Below are 25,417 nucleotides of genomic sequence, written 5' to 3'. Positions count from 1 at the left end.
GAGTGTGTGTGTGTGTGTGCGCGCACGCACGTGCGTGTGTGTATGTGTGTGTGTGTGTGTGTGTGTGTGTGTGTGTGTGTGTGTGTGTGTGTGTGTGTGTGTGTGTGTGTGTGAGCGCTAGCTGCATTTATCTTGGCGCTGAGTCCAAGGTTCTAATATTGCCGCTTCAGATTAAGTCCTGGATGACTTGGATGGTTTGGCTTCCTGCTCCTGAGACTGCAGCGGCAGATCAGAGAGGGAGGAGACTGCCACTAATCCATATATGCTTATATCCTGTTGTTTCGTCCCCCTAACTTGAACCAGCCGTCATGGAAAATGACCTGTGGGCAGCCCTTTACACGACACATGTCCACTCAGATTCATGAACGCAACACTTCACTGTTGAGCACAGCCAGCCCCTGTCAAATAAAATATCAAACTCCTCGAACGTGGGTACAGGCACCATTGATTGAGATCACCACACATGATTACTGCAGACACGATTCCCGACAACTTTCCAAACTTTCAAGTGACCGTGAAGTCGAAGCTAGCTATGTCCAGCTAACAAATAGGTGACTCACGTACGTGTTGTCAAAGGGGGTAATGGTCCTGCGAGTGGTGAGGAACTTCAGAGAGAGCAACATAAAAAACATGTAAGCCAGTGTTTGTGTGTTTGTGTATGTGTGGGTGTGTGTCTGTCTGTGTGTGTGTGTGTGTGTGTGTGTGTGTGTGTGTGTGTGTGTGCGTGCGTGAGAGTGTGTTTGTGTATGTGTGTGTGTGTGTGTGTGTGTGTGTGTGAGAGTGTGTGTGTGTTTGTGTATGTGTGTGTGTGTGTGTGTGTGTGTTTGTGTGTGTGTGGGTGTGTGTGAACTGCTTTGATGTAGCACTGCTTGGATTCTCTGGTTGTTAGCTGTTCCCAGGCTGTCTCGGGTTGTCCTCTTCCTTTTCAAGGGCAGGGTGGAGAGAGAGAGAGACAGAGAGAGAGAGAGAGAGAGAGAGAGAGACAGAGAAACGGTTTCAGCTTTATCTTTGGTTGATGCTGTGAAATGAAAACAAGCGATGCCGGCAATTTTACCGCAAAATAACCAAAATTGTTATGTATGTACAGTATGTGTACTGATTGTGTAAGTGTGTGTGTGTGTTTTTGTGTGTGTGTGTGTGTGTGTGTGTGTGTGTGTGTGTGTGTGTGCGCGCATGCGTGTGTATGTGTGTGTGCGTGTGTGTGTGTGTATGTGTATACTTGTATTGCTATACTACAGGGGGACACTGACCTGTTTACACACTCACGCAATGGGTACCAAAAACATTATGGGGACACATTTGGGTGTCCCCATAACATAAATTAGGTTATGGTTATGCTTATGGTTATGATTAGGTTATGGTTAGGATTAGGTTATGGTTATGGTTATAATTATGATTATATTATGGTTAGGTTATGGTTATGGTTAGGTTATGGTTAGGGATAAGGTTAGTTACAGAATGCATGTAAGTCTATGTAATGTGATGTCCCCATATTTCACATAAACAAACATGTGTGTGTGCGCGCGTGCACGTGCACATGCACGTGCGTTAGCGCCTTCACGTGTGCGTGACCAAGACGCCCTCGCTATCTCCCCAACCGACGTAATCGCTGGAATGAAAGCAGCAGTAACGTTCACGTTTTCCCCTCCCGAATCACGATCAGAAGACGTCCTCCTTCTCCTCCCTCATCTCCGGCTCAATAAATCACATCCTCCGAGGTCAAAGGGGCAAATATTTTCCCTTCACACCTTTCGGCTCAGCCTCGGTTTCTATAATATAACTTACCGCCCTGCATAAAATCTCCCCCGACCAGTTCCCCTAGGTGGAGAGGATGTGCTTTCAACATGGCACATAAAGATCCATTTAGCGGCTTGATTGAAGCGGCCTGCAGGTGGAGGAGCCTCCGCTGAACCATCTGCTGCTATCAAACAGCTCTCCGTGCCCTGCTGCCAATAGCCACCAGATGTGGGGAGATGATAGAAAATGGCGGCAATTAACAGGAAGGAACCCTAGGAGCCGGGTGTGATGGGAACGGACAGGTTAGGGTGTCGACGTGTGTTTCACACGATCGGGATGTCAGTTCTCACACACGCACGCACACGCACACTCACACATGAAGGCCAACCGCCTCACACACACGCGTTCCCTCAGTAAGCCGTATTTTTTCTCACGCGGCCCTTCGTGATTTCACAATCAATGAAACTCCGCCATTTCACTCGTGGTGGGAAGGGCGAACATAAAGCACATGTTTCCATACTTGTGATGAATCACAGAGTGAACACTCTCCTCGCTCCCTCGTCCCACACCCCCGTTCATTCCTGACATCACTTACCGCTACATCAGACGGATTTGGAATCCCGGGACGGAAGGAGGGAGTTCTGAGAAAATGACGGGAAGGATGTTTCGGGGGGGGGGGGGGGACAGTGCCCCGTGGGCAGCATATGACATGTGTGCCTTTCAACTACTAAAGGAGAAACACTCTGCTACTCTTGGAGACCGATGGATGTTCTAAAAAGAAGCTCTTAAATGGTAAATCAGCGTGTTTGGGGCGAGGCATGTTGCCTGTTGGTTGCAGTGTTGTAGTCGAGTCTCGAGTCCCCAGTGTTCGAGTCCGAGTCCAAATCCGAGTCACCAAAGAAGAGCCTGAGTCGAGTCCGAGTCGAGTTCCCATTACCCTAGTCCGAGTCCAAGTCATCAAGGTTGAGTCCACTCCACTCTGGCAGTCAAAGTCGAGCTGACATACAAATAAAAAAAGGTCTACATTAAACATAAATGACACACAATTTCAAAGGGAGTTTATTTACTTTGTGACACAATAGCCAAATAAATGCACTAGCCATCAATATCTTATGCCAAATGATTAGGGCCTATTACAAAATAATATATCAAATAAATAACAATTTGATCAATTAACAAGTCCGAGTCCGAGTCTGCACTTTCCGAGTCCAAATGCAGTCAATGCTCAAGTCATCAGTGCTCAAGTCCAAGTTGAGTCACAAGTCCTGAAAATCAGTCCAGGACTCGGACTTGAGTCCTACAACACTGGTTGGTTGCATGAGCTGGATGTTTCTCCCTTATTGTGGTTTCCAGTCCATGCACCTTATTAAGTGTTCCTGCCCTAAAGTCACATAGCATGCTAGTACTAGTGTGGTAGTGGTACAGTACAGGGGGCAGAGGAAGAGCCGGAGGCCAGAGGACATACTACAACACCCGGAGCTCCCTGAGATAATAAACATCATGAACCTGAGTGACAAATCCCTCTCTACTGTGCCTATCATTTGTGCCAACGACTGACTGTAATGAATTTAACACAATCATTGACTTTCATAAATTCTTTCGATCTATAAGACTAAGATACTTCTTTAAGAGTAATAAGGATGATAGACCAACTGTAATGGATTCAACAACTAGTGAAAATAAAACACCAGAGAACTCTAGTAAATTTCGTGGAAAATCCACTTTTATTCCACCGAAACATATAGAAATGCATCTGTTGACACCTATTGCAGATTGGTAGAACAAGATGTCAGAATTTCTTTTATTTTTTTTTATTTGACCAGGTAGTCACTTGAGATCAAAGATCTTTTTTTCTAGCAAGAATAAATACTCTTAAGAACAGAAAATAATATAAGGTGTATAACAACCTATCAAAGGAAGAGAAGAAAAGGAAGCATTAAACAATCTTTCTAAAGATACCACTTTGATACGTTGCTAGACTATGCCTCCCACAGGTCGGTTGTAGTGAGGACAGAAGCCTTGCATCACGTGTCCCCTCCGCGTGTTGTTTTTTAACAGCGCAGCAGTGCAAGAATGTGACAATTTGACCATGTGACCGCGGCAACGCGGGAGAGCGGCAGTGCGGAAATAGGCTGTCTCTAAGACAAACTCTAACCTTAACCAGCTCCTTAACAGCGCCTAAACTTAACCGTTCTAACCTTAACCAACTCCGAAACAATGCCTAACCTTAACCTTAACCTTAACCATGCCTAACCTTAACCATAGAAAGAATATTGCCATTCTCTAAGACAAACCTAACAAACCTAACAAGGCCACTGGCCATGACAACATCCCCTCCAAATTCCTCAGAGACTCAGCAGCCGCCATCACCCCAATCATCACACACATAATAAACCTCTCCATAAAACAGGGACACGTCCCCAAGGACTTCAAAATTGCGAGGGTGACCCCTCTGCACAAAAAGGGCAGCAAATTAGACCCAGGCAACTACCGCCCTGTTTCTATTCTCACCTCCATCTCGAAAGTCATGGAAAAAATAGTCTACGAACAGGTCGAAAAGTACCTAGCGGAAAAAAATCTAATCTACGAATTCCAATCTGGCTTCAGAACATCCCACTCCACTGACACATGCCTTCTCTATTTGAATGACCACATCAAACAAGAGGTGGACGCAGGCAAATACTGCGGCATGGTCATGCTGGACCTACAAAAGGCCTTTGACACGGTCAATCACTCCATTCTGATTGACAAGCTAAAAGCAATTGGTTTTGATAGTCTATCAGTGAGCTGGATGCAATCCTACCTTGAGGGGAGGGAACAGATGGTGGAGGTAAACGGTACCCTATCCCCCCCCCTCACAGTGAGCTGTGGTGTTCCACAAGGAAGCATACTAGGACCGCTACTGTTCCTAATTTATGCAAATGACATGTCGTCAGCTTGTGACTGCAACTTGTTCCTGTTTGCGGACGACTCAGCTCTGCTGGTCTCTGACAAGAACAAGTTACAGGTTGAAAAAACCCTCAGCTCGGAACTAGGCAGAATCTGCATATGGCTCGCTGATAACAAACTATCATTACACATGGGCAAAACAGAGTCCATTCTCTTCGGTTCAAATAACAAACTCAGCAAGACCGACGGCTTCTCAGTTACAGTGGGTGACAATATTGTCACAAGGAAAGATGAAATTACCTACCTGGGTTCCATCCTAGAGGCTAATCTCTCCTGTGACAAAATGGCATCCAATGTAATAAAAAAAGTCAACCAACGAACTCGATTCTTGTACCGGATCTCCTCTCTGGTAAACAAGAATACCCTGAAGACTCTGGCAGGAGCACTCATTCAGGGGTACTACGACTATGCTTGCACCTCATGGTACCAAAGCACCTCAAAGGCGCTAAAAACAAAATTACAAACATCTCAAAACAAACTGGTCAGACTACTGCTTGACCTTACTCCTAGAACCCACCTCACCCCTGCCCACTTTGACAACCTAGGATGGCTTAGAGTAGATGACAGAGTACAGCAACTTGCAATGGGCCTGGTCTACAAGATACACTACACGACCAAGGTACCCATGTACATGGCAAAATACTTCCCAAAGGTCAGTGAATACCACAATCACAACACCAGAGGGAGCTCCACAAATCATGTTAAACCCAGATTCGGCTCAAATAAGGGACTAAACACGTTTCGCAATTATGCCACATCAATGTGGAACGCCCTACCCAAAGCTGTAAAGGAATGTGGATCACTACCCACTTTCAAAACCTCTCTCAAGAGACACCTACGGGAGACTGCAATTCAACACTGGCCCCTGTAAATATCCTAACCCAACCCCCTCCAATGTACAGTCATTTACCTAGTATGGTTTTGTCAATAGTCCAATGTACAATTTTGTTTGTTTGTACAGAGTCTCCCCCCCCTCAATGTACAGTTTTGCTTGCTTATACAGTGTGCCCCCCCCCCCCCCAACCACCTCCAATGTAAATTACCCAGTATGGTTGTCAATATCCCAGTGTACCCAACCCCCCCCACCCAACCTCCTCCAATGTACAGTTTCTACGTCAAATGTATATACTCCCTTTTCTTGACTCCTTCTGTATCACAAACAGTACTGTATTTGCAAATCTGGTATGTCATAAATGTATAGATGTAGCAGTACTGACTATCTGTATGTCATGTATGTCATATATGTCCTGATGAATTGAAAATGGGGGACCCTGGTGGAAACAAGACGAAAGTCTTTCTCTGGTCTGCATCCCCTTAACAATTGTGTGTATTGAGCTGTACTGTATTGTACCCATTCTGCAATCTGTTAATAAAGTTTTCAATCAATCAATCAATCAACTCTAACCTTAACCAGCTCCTTAACAGCGCCTAAACTTAACCGTTCTAACCTTATCCAACTCCGAAACAATGCCTAACCTTAACCTTAACCTTAACCATGCCTAACCTTAACCGGCGAAAGAATACACGTTAAAAAAAAAATCACGTTAAAAAATTTTTTTTTTATGGGATTCGAACTCGTCAACAACGGACCGCAGGACCGCAGGACCGCTGCTCTGCCAGGTGAGCTGAAGCGCAGAATGAAAATCATGGCGGACATGACATAATTCCGCTCGCGCTCTGCCGCTCCGCTCGCTCTGCCGCTCCGCTCTGCGGTTGCCGCGCCTGCCGCGGGGCATGGCGCAGCCAATCAGGGAAAACGCGGAAGCAAAAGCAGCACTGCTGCGCTGTTATTAAACAATAGGCGTCCCCTCCGGTACATGAGGAGGCAGCCTGTCGCATCTTTTCGCCGCAGCAGCTCGAACTCTGTGTCGAGGAGTAACGCTGCCCCCTGTCACTTCCTGCTTCCGTCGCACCGGCGTCACCAAACCGACCTGTAGGAGTCGCTGTCCACAACGTCAAATCCCCACCCACCGGCTTTCCCACCCTCTAACACTTGCCAATTGTGTTAGTATGAATGACCGGCCAGCCGGTAGCAACGCCGAGAGCTGGGCTCGAACCCAGCGTATCCTGCGTTAGAGGCGAGCACCTTGCCCACTGTGCCAATCAGCCGCCCTTTATATGGGTCTTTTTGAGCAGAATTATGTATTCAACTCTACCATACATTAAGATGTAGAAAAGATATATAGATGATATTTGCATACTGTGGACAGGGGATGAAATGACACTGATACAATTCTTTCATTTCCTCAATGCCAAAAATGAACATCTAAAGTTTACTATTTACATTTACATTTATGGAGTATGACCAACACCAAGGGCTAGATCCACAAAGAATGGATTACACAGTGCTAATTGCACCCTTACTTACAATGTAAACAAGACGAAAATCTTTCTCTGGTCTGCATCCCCTTAACAATTGTGTGTATTGAGCCGTACTGTATTGTACCCATTCTGCAATCTGTTAATACAATTTTCATTCAATCAATCACTGCGCAGATAGATATCATAATCAAAAAAGACAATGGAACATTCCAAACGGATGTATACAGAAAACCTTGTTACAGAAATTCTCTATTGAGAAGTGATTCATTTCATCCTACTCCCATAAAAAAAAACAGTTTACCTATCAGCCAGTTCTACAGGATCCGTAGAATCTGTAGTACAGATGAGTCTTTTCAGGAACAGACAGATGTTTAAAACCAGAGGGTACACACAGGACATTGGAGAAATGTTATGGTTTTTGCCTTATTTCACCTTTCTGTGAGGGACAGCTGTCTATTTTTGCTTTATTTCACCTCTCTGTGAGGGATAGCTGTCAATTCCTGTTCCCTGTGGTTAATTGCACACCAACCAGTCTATGGAGAGTACGCTTCGCTGCTTGGCCTCCTCCAATCCGACCACTTGGAGTCACCAACTGGCATGGGCAGAATATGCGCATAATTCATTGTGCAATGCATCCACTGGTCTCTCCCCATTTGAGGTTCAGTTTGGGTATCAGCCTCCACTGTTTCCTGAACAGGAGAGGGACGTGGGGGTGCCATCTGCCGAGGCGTTTATCCGTCGGTCTCGGGCGACATGGAAGAGGGTGCGTTCGGCTCTTGTGCGTGCTGCGGCCCGGCACAAGCGGTCGGTGGATGTACACCGTCGCCCTGCGCCTTCCTACCGTGTGGGCCAACAGGTGTGGCTTTCCACACGCGACCTTCCATTACGGGTGAAGTCGCGCAAACTCGCTCCCCGTTTTGTGGGCCCTTTCACTATTGTTTGCAAGATAAACCCAGTCATGATGCGTCTTCGGTTACCCTCGTCGATGAGGGTACACCCTACATTTCACGTATCCCGCCTTAAGCCGGTTCGGAGGAGCAGGTTGGTTCCTGCAGAGAGACCTCCACCTCCACCTCGATTCATTGATGGCCAACCTGTGTATACTGTACGGCGTATCCTGTCCAGTAGGCGGGTTGGTAGGGGTATACAGTACCTGGTGGACTGGCAGGGTTATGGGCCAGAGGAGCGCACCTGGGTTCCGGCCAGGGGCATCTTGGACCCTGAGCTTGTTCGGGAGTTTCGGAGACGTGTCTCAGAGGGTCCGTCTGGAGCCGCCCCCCTAGAGGGGGGGTCCTGTCATGGTTTTTGCCTTATTTCACCTTTCTGTGAGGGACAGCTGTCTATTTTAGCTTTATTTCACCTCTCTGTGAGGGATAGCTGTCAATTCCTGTTCCCTGTGGTTAATTGCCTCATGGGTCGGCAGGTGTGTGGGCTTGATTGCACCTGATGCAGTGCAGCTGTGCCTATGGCCATGTGGAGTCTATTTAAGTTTGGAGATCGCAGTGTCAACTGCTTTTTCATTTTCCTAGTGTTGGCTGTCCTTTTGGTCACGCTCATTATATTGAAGTGTAGTCTGATCTCTGATTCAGAATTGAGCTTTATGGTAGTCATTCTTATTTTAGGCTACTCACGTGATTCTACACATAAACTCCCTTAGTGGAGGTTTATTGTTTAACTTTTTCCAATATAAACTCCTTTATTAGGAGGTGTCCTTGTGGCTTATTTACTTTTATACTATATCTCTTTATTGAGAGTAGTCCTGTTTTTTGGGACTTGATTTATTTTCTTAATTACTCACTTTGAGGTTTCCACCTGTAAAGGTTGTTTTCTGTTGTTTAATTTTTCCCCTCTCCTAAAATATCTGCGTAAGCAGTCTAGTGGTTGTCCATTTCATGGATAACTTTAAGAGTCCCTGTTATCTGCTCATGACCCACACACACACACACACAGCCCTCACAGAATGAAAAAGCCATGACTGGGTTAGCAGATAACACAGGTCTCGAACAAGCACTAGCTGCGCAGCGTCAAGGATTGCTTTCACATGAGGAAGCTATCGTACAATTACAACAACAACAAGCTCTCATGGTGCAACAGCATGGGGAGATGTATGAAGGATTGCCCAAGATGGATAGTTCCATGCGTGATTTGGCTGACCGCATAGCCAATGCACAATTACCTCCCCCTCACCAGAGCCCACCTAATGTCTCTCAAGCACTACTCACAGGCCCCCGGTCATTACCTTGTGAGGCTAAAGTCCAGCTCCCCTCACGCTTTAATGGGGAGTCAGGTAAATGCCGTGGTTTTCTTGCACAATGCCAAATAGTGTACAGAGCCCAGCCTTCTCGTTTTCAGTCTGAGGATTCACGTGTTGCCCTAATTCTATCCCTGTTGGAGGGACCTGCCCTTGATTGGGCTGTTCCACTCATACGGGCTCAGGCCCCAGTTTTAAACGACTCACAGGGACTCATGAATGAGATGGAGATCGTTTTTGATCATGAACTATACGATAAAGAGGTCGCCATGAAGCTGATGCGCATGCGCCAGGGCGCCAGTAGTGTAGCTGAGTTTTCCATCGCTTTCAGGACACTGGCTGGGGCTACAGACTGGCCTGAGGGACCACTCATCACTTTGTTCACCAACGCGTTATCTAATCAGGTTAAAGATGCTTTGGCGGTTGTGGGATCTCCAGACAATTTTGACACACTGGTCACTACCGCCATACGCGTTGATAACCGGATCAGAGACCGTGAGCGTGAGAGGCGGGGCCAATGTTTTCGTGTCCCGCTGGAGGGAGTTTCGTCCTTTCCTCCACAACCTTCAGTGGCCAGCTCGTCTGAACCTATGCAGGTGGACAGCACTTCTGTGCGTGACTCCAGGCAGACTGGTTCTCATGTGAACTGGTGCCGGTACTGCAGGAGAAAAGGTCACACGAGGGTGGAGTGTCCGAAACTGAAGGGAAACGGTCAGTCTCGCTAGTGGGCCGAGAGACACTAGTGAGACATCACATCACCCCCTTTCGAACCTTTTTGCCTGTGGTTTTAGGCTGGAATAGGCAGTCTGTTAAGGTTAACGCTTTTTAGACTGGGCTGAGAACTCTAAAATACCTGTACATTCCCTCCATAAGCCCTGTAGTGTCACGGCGCTTGAAGGACAGCCATTGGGTACAGGCAGTGTCACCAAAAGAACCAATTATTTATCTATGCGGGTTGCTTATGGGAACCATTCTGAGCGCATTCGATTCTTTTTGGTGGATTCCCCCACGTATCCCATTGTACTGGGTCATTCTTGGCTTAGTAAACACAAGCCACAGATAAATTGGGGTGAGGAGAGGGACACTGTCATGCAGTGGGGCTCCCAATGCCGTCACCGTTGTTTCCAAATTCCTCCATCACCCACGAGTTATGATCAGTTTAGTGAGAGCGGTTGTGATCCTGTTGAAGCAGTGGGCGGTCTTGGTTTCCAGAGCCCACTCTCTCAACCATTGCACTCCGAGCCATCTGTCGATCAGGATGGGAGTTTGGAATGGGATCCACAGTTTGATTGGGACTCCCTCGGTGAGGAGGTTCTGGCGGAGGACAGTTTAGACAGTTTAGAGGCTCTGTGTGAGGACTTCTCCTCGCTTACTTGTACAGCTGACCCCCTCATGGAGAGCACTAACATCATGAGTGTGGAGTCACACCCGTTACCAGAGGGAGTTCCCACTGTCTATGCTGACCTCAGTGAGGTGTTTAGCAAACAAAGGGTCACCATCCTGCCACCGCACCGACCTTATGATTGCGCCATCGAATTGCAGCCGGGCTCTATTCCCCCTCGTGGTTCCTTGTACTCGTTGTCGGTCCCCGAAAGCGCAGCTATGAACACCTACATCAAGGAGGCTGTGGCTACCGGTTTTATTAGACCTTCCACTTCACCTGCGGGTGCTGGATTCTTTTTTGTGGGAAAAAAGGATGGAGGACTGAGACCCTGCATCGACTACAGAGGTCTGAACAGCATTACAGTAAAAAACCGGTATCCCCTTCCCCTGATGAACTCGGCGTTCGAACGCCTCCAGGGGGCATCCATTTTTACCAAACTTGATCTCCGCAATGCCTACAATCTGGTGCGCATACGCCAAGGGGATGAGTGGAAGACCGCGTTCAACACTCATAATGGTCACTACGAATACCTGGTGATGCCATTTGGTCTTACTAATGCCCCTTCAGTTTTTCAGGCGTTAATCAATGACGTGCTCAGGGAGATGTTGGAAAAGTTTGTTTTCGTCTACTTAGATGACATTCTGATATTCTCCAAGTCCATTTCTGACCATGTCAAACATGTCAGGCAGGTCTTGAGGTGCCTTTTGGATGCACGGTTGTTTGTGAAGGCTGAGAAGTGTGCCTTCCATGTCCGCTCTGTGACCTTTCTGGGATTCATTGTATCTGAGGGGAGGATTAAAATGGACCCCAAGAAGGTGTCAGCAGTGACAGACTGGCCTACACCCGTCTCGGTCAAGCAGGTGCAACGATTCCTAGGATTTGCAAACTTCTACCGTCGTTTTATTCGTAATTTCAGTTCAGTGGTAGCGCCTATCACTGCACTCACCAGGAAGACAGCACCTTCCCATTTCCAGTGGACTCCCAAGGCTGAGGCAGCGTTCATTGAGCTTAGGAGAAGGTTCAGTTCTGAGCCTATCCTCATTACTCCTAACCCATCCCTGCCATTTATCGTCGAGGTGGATGCTTCTGAGCTTGGAGTCGGAGCTATTCTGTCTCAACGCTCATCGTCCGACGGTAAGGTACACCCATGTGCATACTATTCACGTGGGCTCTCGCCGGCTGAAAGAAACTATGATGTTGGGGACAGAGAGCTGTTGGCGGTCAAGTTGGCATTGGAGGAGTGGCGCCATTGGCTAGAGGGAGCTGAACACCCATTCACAGTCTGGACAGACCATACAAATTTGGAATATATCCAGGGTGCTCAGAGGAGAAACTCGCGACAGGCTTGCTGGTCACTGTTTTTCTCTCGGTTTAATTTCCTCTTGACGTACCGTCCCGGGTCTAAACATATCAAGCCGGATGCTCTTTCCCGGTTATATGATGGATCAGAAGAGGACCGTCCTCCTGAGCCCATTGTTCCTGCAGGACAGATCCTAGCTCCTGTGACATGGAGCATTGACTCTGCTGTGCGGAGGGCACAACGTTTGGAACCAGATCCGGGTGGGGTGCCCCCGGGTCGGTTATTTGTACCAAACAGCATTTGTTCTCGGGTGTTGAAGTGGGGCCACTCCTCTCGGCTGACAGGTCATCCCGGAGTGCACAGAACTCATGACTTCTTGGCCAGAAGGTTCTGGTGGCCTGGTATGATGAAGGACATTCAGGAACTTGTGGCAGCCTGTCCCGTTTGTGCACGGAACAAAGTTTCTCAACAGTCACCACCAGGGCTGCTTCATCCTTTGCCCATTCCTAGTCGTCCGTGGAGCCACATCGCCATGGATTTTGTGACTGGTCTGCTTCCTTCTAATAATAATAATAACTTTATTTGTATAGCACTTTTCATACAGAGGTTGCAGTTCAAAGTGCTTCACAACAGTAAAAATACAGACATGGGTGAGCATAGCAGGGTATGGTAAATCACAGTGTTTCACATTAGGATCTAGCATCCTAATAGGCTCGCTATTCAGTAATACAAATAATAAAGTAGTTTAAAATGATTAAGTTTAAAAATAGTCTAAAAATTATAAAATAGAACGGACATACAACAACAGTAAAAAATGTAAATAGCAAGGTTACAGTAAAAAGTGTGAAAAATAGTTTAAAATTATTCAGTTTAAAAATAGTCATCAGTAAGAAGTAAAAAGTGTGATAACCGACACATGAATTTGATAGGCAGTGTAAAATAAGATAAAATTAGCATAGAAAAGTAGGCAGGGTAAGAATAGTGCAGGTAAGTCATTGAAATGCCTGAGCAAAGAGATAGGTTTTAAGCTGTCTTTTGAAGATGTCTAGCGAGTTGGCTTCCCTGATGTTTTGGGGTAGTTTGTTCCACAGTTTTGGGGCATAGTTGATAAAGGCTGCATTACCGATCCTCTTTTGACTGTTTCTGGGAGCCTCTAGTAGTCCAGCAGCTGATGATCGCAGTGTTCTTGCTGGTGTGTAATTTATTAGAGTGTTGGTGATGTAGCTAGGTCCCTGTCCATTTAGAGCTTTGTATGTAAGGAGAAGGACCTTAAAGTCAATTCTAAATGTTACAGGAAGCCAGTGTAAAGCAGCTAAGACTGGACTAATGTGCTCTCTCCTTTTGGTTCTAGTTAGCAGTCGGGCTGCAGAGTTTTGGATTAGCTGAAGCCTCTCTGTGGTTTTCTTAGGGAGACCTGTGAAAAGTGCATTACAGTAGTCTAACCGGCTAGATATGAATGCATGAATTAGCTTCTCAGCATCGTTCTGATTAATAAATGGTCGTACTTTTGCTATATTTCTGAGATGGAAGAACGATGCTTTGCTAATATGAGAATTGAAGTTCAGTTCTGAATCTATGATAACCCCGAGACTAGTGACCTCAGATTTGATCCAAGGGGTTAGTCCTCCTAGGTTCTTTATTAACGTTTCTTTTTTAGTTTTGGGGCAGATAATTAGAATTTCAGTTTAGTTCTCATTTCGTTTCAGGAAGTTCTTACTCATCCATTTATTTATTGCCAGTAAGCAGTCTGTAATGGAGCTAATCGCTGTATCATTTGGTTCAGCAGATATGTACAGTTGTGTATCATCCGCATAGCTATGGAAATCTACATTATGTTCTCTGATGATATCACCCAGCGGTAACATGTAAAGGGAGAAGAGTAAAATACCTAAGCAACTCCTCCCTCTGATGTATGTTTTGAACCAGCTTAGCACATGTTCTGAGAAACCGACAAGGTTTTCAAGACGATCGATTAGAATATCGTGATCGATTGTATCAAATGCTGCACTGAGATCTAGCAGGACAAGGATGGAGATCTTATTCTCGTCAGAGTTTAGCCTGAGGTCACTGATTATTTTGGTGAGGGCAGTTTCAGTGCTATGATATTTTCTGAATCCCGACTGAAATTCTTCTAAGATGTTGTTTTCTTCAAGAAAAGAATTTATTTGAACTGAAACTATCTTTTCAAGTAGGCTACTTTGCTAATGAATGGTAGGTTGGATATTGGACGATAATTTGCCATTTCATTACTATCCAAGTTAGTTTTTTTTAGTAATGGCTTTACAACTGCTGTTTTCAAGGCATCTGGGAAAATACCAGTTCTAAGGGAAGTGTTTATGATATCTAGCACAGGGCTTGAAACACTATTAAACACCCGTTTGAAGAAAGCTGTAGGTATAGGGTCAATGTCTGAGGTGTGGAGTTACTGTACATTCTGAGACAGTTTTGCAGAGTACATCTAATGTGATGCATGTGAAACTTCTCATGGTTACATTGCACGGTTTGCTGCAATCAGCTTTATTTCCATCATGAGTAATGCTGGCCCTGATCAAGGTTATTTTGTTGTTAAAGAATAGTGCAAGTTATTCACACTTAACCGTTGATGACTGAGGAGGTGTAGGGGCAGTGTTGAGTAGTAGATTAATAGTGGAAAAAAGGATTCTGGAGTTTCCAGCATTTTCTGTAATGATTTTAGAGAAGTAGTCTTTCCTTGCTAAGCGGATGGTTTTATTATAAGCAGTTAAAGCATCTTTGTATATATCATTCACAGCATATGGTGGTTTTTGTTTTTCTCCATTTTCGCTCTGCTGCACGACATTTCCTTTTTTCTTTGTTGACAGCATTATAGTTCAGCCAGGGCGAGGCTCTGGTCTTTTTCTTTTTCATTTTTAGTGGGGCGACAGAATCTAATACAGATGACAGTGCATCATTGAGATTTTCTACCATTTCATTTAGAGAGCTGTCATGATTGTGTGGTTCATGTAATCTGATAAGATTAATGAACTTTGATTCAGCCTGGTCGTTTAGGAGCCTCTTTTTAACTATGATTTCTTTTTTGTTTTAGTAAGGGTTATTTGTGTATCAAAAAATATACAGTGATGGTCGGAGACAGGTAATTCAGTTATTGAGACATTTGTTATGCTTAGCCCAGTTGTTATAACTAAGTCTAATGTATTTCCAAGCTTGTGAGTTGCATTTGTTATATGTTGTGTTAGGTCAAAGCTATCCAGTAGATTTTCTAGCGCTATAGTTTTGGAGTCTGTTTTCTTATTAAAATGGATGTTCAAGTCTCCATTTAGGATCACCTTATCATATCCGGTAACACATAATGAGATCAGTTCAGAGAGCTCCTGTATAAATATTGGTGAGTGTCTGGGCGGTCGGTAAATTGTGACAATAATGGTTGATTCTGTTTTGAGCTCAATGGCAAGATATTCCATTGACATGAACTCGCCTAGTTCCGTGATTCTAAACAAGAGTTTTGAGGAGAAAATTGCTGCAACTCCGCCACCCCTTCTATTTTTTCTGGGTATTTGATAAAAATTATAGTCTGGTGGAGAAGCCTCAATCATTATTGATGTAGCTGTGTCATTATTTAGCCATGTCTCTACTAGGCAAATGCAATCTAAGTTATTTTCTTTAATCAGATCATTTACTAAAAATGTTTTATTATTCAGTGATCTGACATTTAGGAGGGCTAATTTTATTTGTTGGACTTCTTTAGAGGAGGTCTGCTTTGGCTTGACCTTGATGGCTTTGAGGTTAATAGCAGGTGAACGCATTGATGGTGTATATCTGTTATAGCTTTTACCATGCCATTGGCTGGTTAAGATTACCGGTATGTTTTGAAAGAGGGCATGGTGTTTGTACTATTCATTTAATACCCTTTTTGGTGCTAGCAGACTGTCCATCTCCTCTAGTGCATGATGAGCTGATTTGATTAGCTCTTTCGGGGACATTTGATCAAGCGGGTTGCTGGTGGCCATGATGGCCTTGTCTGAGGACAGGACGCCTTGTGCTCGTGCTTGTATCATGAGTTTGATGCCCTTGGAAGTTACTAAGGTATGACGTAGGTTTGCTGCTAGAAGCCTCAAACCAAGGCGGTTTGGGAAGAATCCATTCCTCTGAAAGCGTTCAGGATTATTCCAGAACACATTAAAATTGTCAATGAAATTCAGTCCGTGTGTAAGACAGGCAGATTCTAACCATGAATTAAAATTTAGGAGTCGACTAAAGGCTTCTTGTCCTCTGCGATAGCATGCAATTGGTCCACTGATGGATACATCCTGATATTTGTCTAGTGTGTTCATTAAACAAGTGAAATCCTCTTTCAATGTCTCTGTGCCCGTTTTCCTTCGCAGGATGTCAAACGATCCAGAGTGAATGACAATTTTTGTTATGTCTGGCCCGATGAGTGTTGGAAGTATTTTGGTCAGCTCCTTCACAGATGTGTTTTCTAGACATCGATTTTCTGTGTTTGCCATTTCCACGTACCTTGTTGTGGAATCTCCAATCAATATGCAGTCTGTTTTCTGTGTGAAGTTAGTATTTTTCTTTCCAACAGTTCTGGGGCTGTTTGTTTTTGGATTAGGCCGAGTCTGCCGGTTCTCACCACAGTCTTGTGGCCTTGGTGAAATAGCCTCGCTAGCTGTACCACTAGCCTTCTCAGTAGCCGTCATGTTAATGTTAGTCTCGTACCTTTGGCGTCGGCTACTGCAACGCTCTCGTGGCTCTGTTTTCCTCGTCGTCTCATCATTAGTGTGTGCTCCGATGTGCCGGCTGTTAGCTTCGCCAGCATTTTGCCAGCTGTTTGCTTTGCTAGTGTTAGCGTGAGCTCCGGTATTCCTGCTATTAGCGTCGTTAGCGTGAGCTCCGTTACGCTCGCTGTTTGCTTCGTTAGCGTCATTAGCCACGCTTCTAAGTCTCTTTGCTTTGGGTGTTGATATGCGTGTTTCCGAGAGTAGGTTGAAACTATTTCCTGGCGGTACCGGGGGTGAGGTCCTGGTTCGTTTATTTCTCCTTTTATCCTTGACGGTGGTCCACTGCTTTGGTTTAGCTCCTTGGTTGTGCCAAGGACCGTCTTTTGGGTGGTGCTGTTCTGTAGCTACTAGCATAGGCCAGGTCCCAATCATGGTATCGTTGGCTATATTTGTAGTAGCTTCAAAAATAGAGTCAATGAGTCGCTCATCCTGTTGGATTTGGTGCAGGGTAGAAACCCGAGCCTCCAGCTCTACAATCCTCATACTCATCTTCAAGCAGTTAGCACATTCTGTGGGAAAGCCGAGTCCCAGCATCTTCTCTTAGTTCCTGTCTTTTCAGGTTAGGCTAAACTGAAGCTAAGCTAGGTACTTAGCTGGTGGTGGTGGTGGTGATGATGATGGTGGTGATGATGGTGGTGATGGTGGTGGTGGTGGTGGTGATGGTGGTGGAGGTGGTGGTGATGGTGGGTCACTTCACAACCGGGGTCTTTATGAAATATCATACAACAGAGCTGTCCGTCGCTCTCTCCTAAACGGGGCAGTTTCCGTCACCCTGGAGATGTACGTTTCTCTCCCCTACACGGGGCAGTTCCGTCGCCCTGGAGCTGTGCGTTGCTCTATTCTAAACACGGAGCAGTCCGTTGCTCTGGAGCGGTCCGTTGCTCTATTACTCACACGACCAAACCACTGTCGTCTTCCGTCTTGTTAAAACTCAAAATAACAAGGAAAACCTCTGTATTCCTCGTCTTTCATAAATATCCTCGCCTTCAGTGGCCGACATCCTTTGTGTGTAGCTGATAAGACGGCTCGCTATTCTTCCCACAGAGAGATCTTGCTACTCGTCCTTTCGATGGAGCACTGTGGTCATAAATCTGAATAGATAAGAACATTCACAGTTCTGGAGAAGTACCATAGGAACTGGGAGTGAATGTACAGAGTAATTAAAGTTGAAAGGGCTATAATAAATCATTATAGTAGCGATAGGCAGAAAATACGGAGCAACAGGTAAAAAGCAGCTTGCTTTGCAGAAGCAGGAAGTAGGAATTCCTATAATGGTCACAGCGTCATCATGGTGGTGGTGGATAGGTTCTCCAAAGCAGCTCACTTCATTCCGCTGGTCAAGCTGCCATCTGCTCAGGAGACCGCTCAACTGGTGGTTGACCATGTCTTCCGAATTCATGGCATCTGCCAGGACGTGGTGTCGGACCGTGGACCCCAGTTTACTGCTCGGTTTTGGAAGGCATTCTGTGCTATACTGGGTGCGACGGTTAGCCTGTCATCAGGGTTCCACCCGGAGAGCAATGGGCAAACAGAGCGCACCAACCAGTCTATGGAGAGTACGCTTCGCTGCTTGGCCTCCTCCAATCTGACCACTTGGACTCACCAACTGGCATGGGCAGAATATGCGCATAATTCAATGTGCAATGCATCCACTGGTCTCTCCCCATTTGAGGTTCAGTTTGGGTATCAGCCTCCACTGTTTCCTGAACAGGAGAGGGACGTGGGGGTGCCATCTGCCGAGGCGTTTATCCGTCGGTCTCTGGCGACATGGAAGAGGGTGAGTTCTGCTCTTGTGCGTGCTGCGGCCCGGCACAAGCGGTCGGTGGATGTACACCGTCGCCCTGCGCCTTCCTACCGTGTGGGCCAACAGGTGTGGCTTTCCACACGCGACCTTCCATTACGGGTGGAGTCGCGCAAACTCGCTCCCCGTTTTGTGGGCCCTTTCACTATTGTTTGCAAGATAAACCCAGTCACGATGCGTCTTCGGTTACCCTCGTCGATGAGGGTACACCCTACATTTCACGTATCCCGCCTTAAGCCGGTTCGGAGGAGCAGGTTGGTTCCTGCAGAGAGACCTCCACCTCCACCTCGATTCATTGATGGCCAACCTGTGTATACTGTACGGCGTATCCTGTCCAGTAGGCGGGTTGGTAGGGGTATACAGTACCTGGTGGACTGGCAGGGTTATGGGCCAGAGGAGCGCACCTGGGTTCCGGCCAGGGACATCTTGGACCCTGAGCTTGTTCGGGAGTTTCGGAGACGTGTCTCAGAGGGTCCGTCTGGAGCCGCCCCCTAGAGGGGGGGTCCTGTCATGGTTTTTGCCTTATTTCACCTTTCTGTGAGGGACAGCTGTCTATTTTTGCTTTATTTCACCTCTCTGTGAGGGATAGCTGTCAATTCCTGTTTCCTGTGGTTAATTGCCTCATGGGTCGGCATTTGTGTGGGCTTGATTGCACCTGATGCAGTGCAGCTGTGCCTATGGCCATGTGGAGTCTATTTAAGTTTGGAGATCGCAGTGACTTTTTCATTTTCCTAGTGTTGGCTGTCCTTTTGGTCACGCTCATTATATTGAAGTGTAGTCTGATCTCTGATTCAGAATTGAGCTTTATGGTAGTCATTCTTATTTTAGGCTACTCACGTGATTCTACACATAAACTCCCTTAGTGGAGGTTTATTGTTTTACTTTTTCCAATATAAACTCCTTTATTAGGAGGTGTCCTTGTGGCTTATTTACTTTTATACTATATCTCTTTATTGAGAGTAGTCCTGTTTTTTGGGACTTGATTTATTTTCTTAATTACCGGTACTCACTTTGAGGTTTCCACCTGTAAAGGTTGTTTTCTGTTGTTTAATTTTTCCCCTCTCCTAAAATATCTGCGTAAGCAGTCTAGTGGTTGTCCATTTCATGGATAACTTTAAGAGTCCCTGTTATCTGCTCATGACCCACACACACACACACACACAGCCCTCACAAGAAAAAGCAGCTTTGAAAGTAGGCCATAAAACCTAAGAAGATTGCTTACAATCTACAAGAAACAAAACTACCTCTGCACAACCTATACAGTGTGTTACACAATACTCACCTCTAGGCAACCTTTTTAAGCAAACTATAAAAAAAACATTGGCATCTTCTCAATTCTGATCCAACATTGGATAGATCTTTTCAGATCCCCCCTAGACTAGTATACAGGAGAGCACATAACGTCAGAGACATTGTGGTCAAATCAGACCTGCCTCTTAAAAAAACACACACTTTTTAGATGACCTGCCAGATGGAAACCGACGTTGTGGTTTGTGTGCTCAGTGTCACTTTACAGAAAAGTGCACCTTTTTCTATCACCCAACAACTGGGAAAGAGATCAAAATAAGAGGCAAAATAACATGTACAACTACCAATGTAATCTATATGCTCAGGTGCCCATGTTAGTGCTGTGACAAACTGTCAAAAAGGGCTTTAGTTTTTGAGATACCCCTACCGGAGGTAGAACAAAACACAACATTGTTTTTCCTCATCTCCAAGGTCTCCCATATATGAAATGGATTCTTGTATAAAAATATTTTACTGCAAAAATAGGTAAATTGATAGATATTGTTATACACCCCCAAAGGAAAAAATAACCAAAATATAGCCTGGCCGTATGGGAGTTGAGACATATAAACTCATGTAGATTAATAATACAAGCTCCAAGAGCTTTCAAAATTGGCATGCTAGCAGTCAGACAGTTGCTTAACCTAATAGAAAAACCTGGATGTGAATATCTTTATGCATGTAGGAAATATATACCTATGTACACATACTTAAAATAAGCGGAAATGTAAATTTTTTTATATCTATGCAGAATGTTCTCATTTACTTTGTAGTACCTCTGCCATGGATTGTCATAGAAACACAGATGAGGGCTTTTCGGAAAGGTGTGGTTGTGCTGAATCCAGCAATACCCCATGTGTAAAGATAGCATGCATTGTCAGGGAGTTACATCAGTAAATGTATGAGGTGTCCTAAATTAAAGAAAATGAAACATTGACACAATGAAGTCTTCAGTCCAAAGCCCATTATCAGTGGTGACAAGCACGTTGACAAATTCAATGTTACTGCTATGTCCAGACCAGCAAAGGGCAGTAGAGCCTGCACTGCTTACAGTTTATTACAGTTGTGGTGTGGTCAACAATTGGCTACTGTTAGGCTACCAGTTGGATCCTGCTGTAGCTAGCTGCATCCTTGTCTTCATGGATACTTCATAACTTGACAGGTAAATCATTGCAAATATTATGTGATGTGAAAATGCTGAGACTAACTTTCCTAATCTAAGTAGCTAAATAGCCTAGCTTAACTACAAAGTAGTTAAGTAGTAGTAGTTAAGTTGAGTAGGCTATGATTAGCACAATTCTTACAGCTAATAATACCATAACGTTAATTCAACATTTTATTACATGTGTGTGAAAATACTAATTCTGAAATGTATATTTTTCCTTTTTACTAGTCTCTTGAAACAATGGAGAATGTCTTCCAGACATTGCATCCAAATCTGTGTATCATCTGTGGGAAACATTTGGAAAAAGGCAAGAAAAAATATCCCTACATCCAAAGACCCACAGTAGAAGGCCTCCAACGCATACTTACTGTTGCTCAGCAGAGAGATGATTGATTGATTGATTGATTGATTGATTGATTGATTGATTGATTGATTGATTGATTGATTGATTGATTGATTGAAAACTTTATTAACAGATTGCAGAATGGGTACAATACAGTACAGCTCAATACACACAATTGTTAAGGGGATGCAGACCAGAGAAAGACTTTCGTCTTGTTTACATCAGGGTCCCCCATTTTCAATTCATCAGGACATATATGACATACATGTCATACAGATAGTCAGTACTGCTACATCTATACATTTATGACATACCAGATTTGCAAATACAGTACTGTTTGTGATACAGAAGGAGTCAAGAAAAGGGAGTATATACATTTGACGTAGAAACTGTACATTGGAGGAGGTTGGGTGGGGGGGGGGGGGGTTGGGTACATTGGGATATTGACAACCATACTGGGTAATTTACATTGGAGGTGGTTGGGGGGGGGGGCACACTGTATAAACAAGCAAAACTGTACATTGAGGGGGGGGGGGAGGAGACACTGTACAAACAAACAAAATTGTACATTGGACTATTGACAAAACCATACTATGTAAATGACTGTACATTGGAGGGGGTTGGGTTAGGATATTTACAGGGGCCAGTGTTGAATTGCAGTCTCCCGTAGGTGTCCCTTGAGAGAGGTTTTGAAAGTGGGTAGTGATCCACATTCCTTTACAGCTTTGGGTAGGGCGTTGAATGAATGAATGAATGAAAACTTTATTTAACAGATTGCAGAATGGGTACAATACAGTACGGCTCAATACATACAATTGTTAAGGGGATGCAGACCTGAGAAAGACGTTTGTCTTGTTTCCATCAGGGTCCCCCATTTTCAATTCATATAGACATATATGACATACATGACATACAGATAGTCAGTACTGCTACATCTATACATTTATGACATACCAGATTTGCAAATACAGTACTGTTTGTGATACAGAAGGAGTCAAGAAAAGGGAGTATATACATTTGACGTAGAAACTGTACATTGGAGGTTGGGTGGGGGGGGTTGGGTACATTGGGATATTGACAACCATACTGGGTAATTTACATTGGAGGTGGTTGGGGGGGGGGGGGGGGGCGGGGGGCATACTGTATAAACAAGTAACACTGTACATTGAGGGGGGGGGGGGAGGAGACACTGTACAAACAAACACAATTGTACATTGAACTATTGACAAAACCATACTAGGTAAATGACTGTACATTGGAGGGGGTTGGAATGATTGGGTTAGGATATTTACAGGGGCCAGTGTTGAATTGCAGTCTCCCGTAGGTGTCCCTTGAGAGAGGTTTTGAAAGTGTGTAGTGATCCACATTCCTTTACAGCTTTGGGTAGGGCGTTCCACATTGATGTGGCATAATTGCGAAACGTGTTTAGTCCCTTATTTGAGCCGAATCTGGGTTTGACATGATTTGTGGAGCTCCCTCTGGTGTTGTGATCGTGGTATTCACTGACCTTTGGGAAGTATTTTGACATGTACATGGGTACCTTGGTCGTGTAGTGTATCTTGTAGACCAGGCCCATTGCAAGTTGTTGTACTCTGTCGTCTACTCTAAGCCATCCTAGGTTGTCGAAGTGGGCAGGGGTGAGGTGGGTTCTAGGAGTAAGGTCAAGCAGTAGTCTGACCAGTTTGTTTTGAGATGTTTGTAATTTTGTTTTTAGCGCCTTTGAGGTGCTTTGGTACCATGAGGTGCAAGCATAGTCGTAGTACCCCTGAATGAGTGCTCCTGCCAGAGTCTTCAGGGTGTTCTTGTTTACCAGAGAGGAGATCCGGTACAAGAATCGAGTTCGTTGGTTGACTTTTTTTATTACATTGGATGCCATTTTGTCACAGGAGAGATTAGCCTCTAGGATGGACCCCAGGTAGGTAATTTCATCTTTCCTTGTGACAATATTGTCACCCACTGTAACTGAGAAGCCGTCGGTCTTGCTGAGTTTGTTATTTGAACCGAAGAGAATGGACTCTGTTTTGCCCATGTGTAATGATAGTTTGTTATCAGCGAGCCATATGCAGATTCTGCCTAGTTCCGAGCTGAGGGTTTTTTCAACCTGTAACTTGTTCTTGTCAGAGACCAGCAGGGCTGAGTCGTCCGCAAACAGGAACAAGTTCCACATTGATGTGGCATAATTGCGAAACGTGTTTAGTCCCTTATTTGAGCCGAATCTGGGTTTAACATGATTTGTGGAGCTCCCTCTGGTGTTGTGATCGTGGTATTCACTGACCTTTGGGAAGTATTTTGACATGTACATGGGTACCTTGGTCGTGTAGTGTATCTTGTAGACCAAGTTGCTGTACTCTGTCGTCTACTCTAAGCCATCCTAGGTTGTCAAAGTGGGCAGGGGTGAGGTGGGTTCTAGGAGTAAGGTCAAGCAGTAGTCTGACCAGTTTGTTTTGAGATGTTTGTAATTTTGTTTTTAGCGCCTTTGAGGTGCTTTGGTACCATGAGGTGCAAGCATAGTCGTAGTACCCCTGAATGAGTGCTCCTGCCAGAGTCTTCAGGGTATTCTTGTTTACCAGAGAGGAGATCCGGTACAAGAATCGAGTTCGTTGGTTGACTTTTTTTATTACATTGGATGCCATTTTGTCACAGGAGAGATTAGCCTCTAGGATGGAACCCAGGTAGGTAATTTCATCTTTCCTTGTGACAATATTGTCACCCACTGTAACTGAGAAGCCGTCGGTCTTGCTGAGTTTGTTATTTGAACCGAAGAGAATGGACTCTGTTTTGCCCATGTGTAATGATAGTTTGTTATCAGCGAGCCATATGCAGATTCTGCCTAGTTCCGAGCTGAGGGTTTTTTCAACCTGTAACTTGTTCTTGTCAGAGACCAGCAGGGCTGAGTCGTCCGCAAACATGATGATGTTCATAAAACCCTGGCTCCCTATACGGATGACATACTTTCCTCCAAAATAAATGTATCATATCATGTATACTCCAGTAAGACCAACATCAGTGAGCATCACGTTGTAAATGTTGAGAGTGAGAGCCTACCTGCACCAGTGTCATCAAGAAGACTGAGTAGGGTTGATACAACATCATTTAACATACAAAGAGATTGTTTCATTTGTGGGAAGGCCAGTACTCGACCAGAACCTCTGACAGCCATTACAACTGGTACAGGCAAGAGTACCAGAGACAAGGTCCTTCATGCAGCATCTGAAAGGCTTGATGAAGATGTACATCTTCGACTACTTTCATACCCAGATCTCTTTGCGTATGATGCCAAATATCATAGAAGCTGCCGTGCACACTACATATCTGAACGAAATATAGCAGCTGCCAGGCGAAGACAAGAATCAAAAAAGCAGACCATTATCTATGACAATGCCTTTATTAAGCTCACTGAAGACATTGATAAAACAGTATTGTCTGAAGATATGAAAGTGATGACTCTAATCTCTTTGACTGATAGTTATGATGACATACTGAAGACCCTTTCTGAGGAAGAAGATGAGACCACGGTCCAACACAAGAAATATAGATCCTGGAAACTGAAGGAAAGGCTCATACAGCATTACAAGGATAGGCTGGTATTTGTCGCACGTGCCGGAAAGTCAGATCTGGTGTGCTCTGAGAGTATGCCCGTTGGTTATGCAATGAGGGAAGCTGCCCAACTCACAGAAAAGACAGAAGACTGTGAGACAACACTTCCACAGACAAGTCAGAGTCTCTCTGAAACCCAAATATTACATAGGGCTGCAGACATATTGAGGAAAAGCATGGAGCAGGTTGAACATGACTGTAAATCATATGTCAGCAGTGATCGGCTATCGTGTCTCCAATGCAGCAAGTATGTACCCAACATCCTGTATGACTTTGTGAACTGGTGTGTTGATTCACACACCCACAGACATTACCAAACATGTGATGAGGAACTAGCTTTGAAGGACAATCTGTGTGTGATTGCAATCTGTCATGATCTCATTGCACAGTGCTGTCACATCAAGACGCCAATCACACTGGGACTTGCCATTTTGATTCATCATGAGTTTGGTAGTAAGACACTCATCGATGAGCTCAGTGCAATGGGGCACTGTGTTTCCTATACAGAGGTTAGGCACTTC

The sequence above is a fragment of the Notolepis coatsorum genome (assembly GCF_963971535.1).
Source record: "Notolepis coatsorum genome assembly, chromosome: 7".
Taxonomy (NCBI): Eukaryota; Metazoa; Chordata; class Actinopteri; order Aulopiformes; family Paralepididae; genus Notolepis; species Notolepis coatsorum.
This window is presented reverse-complemented; position numbering follows the sequence as displayed.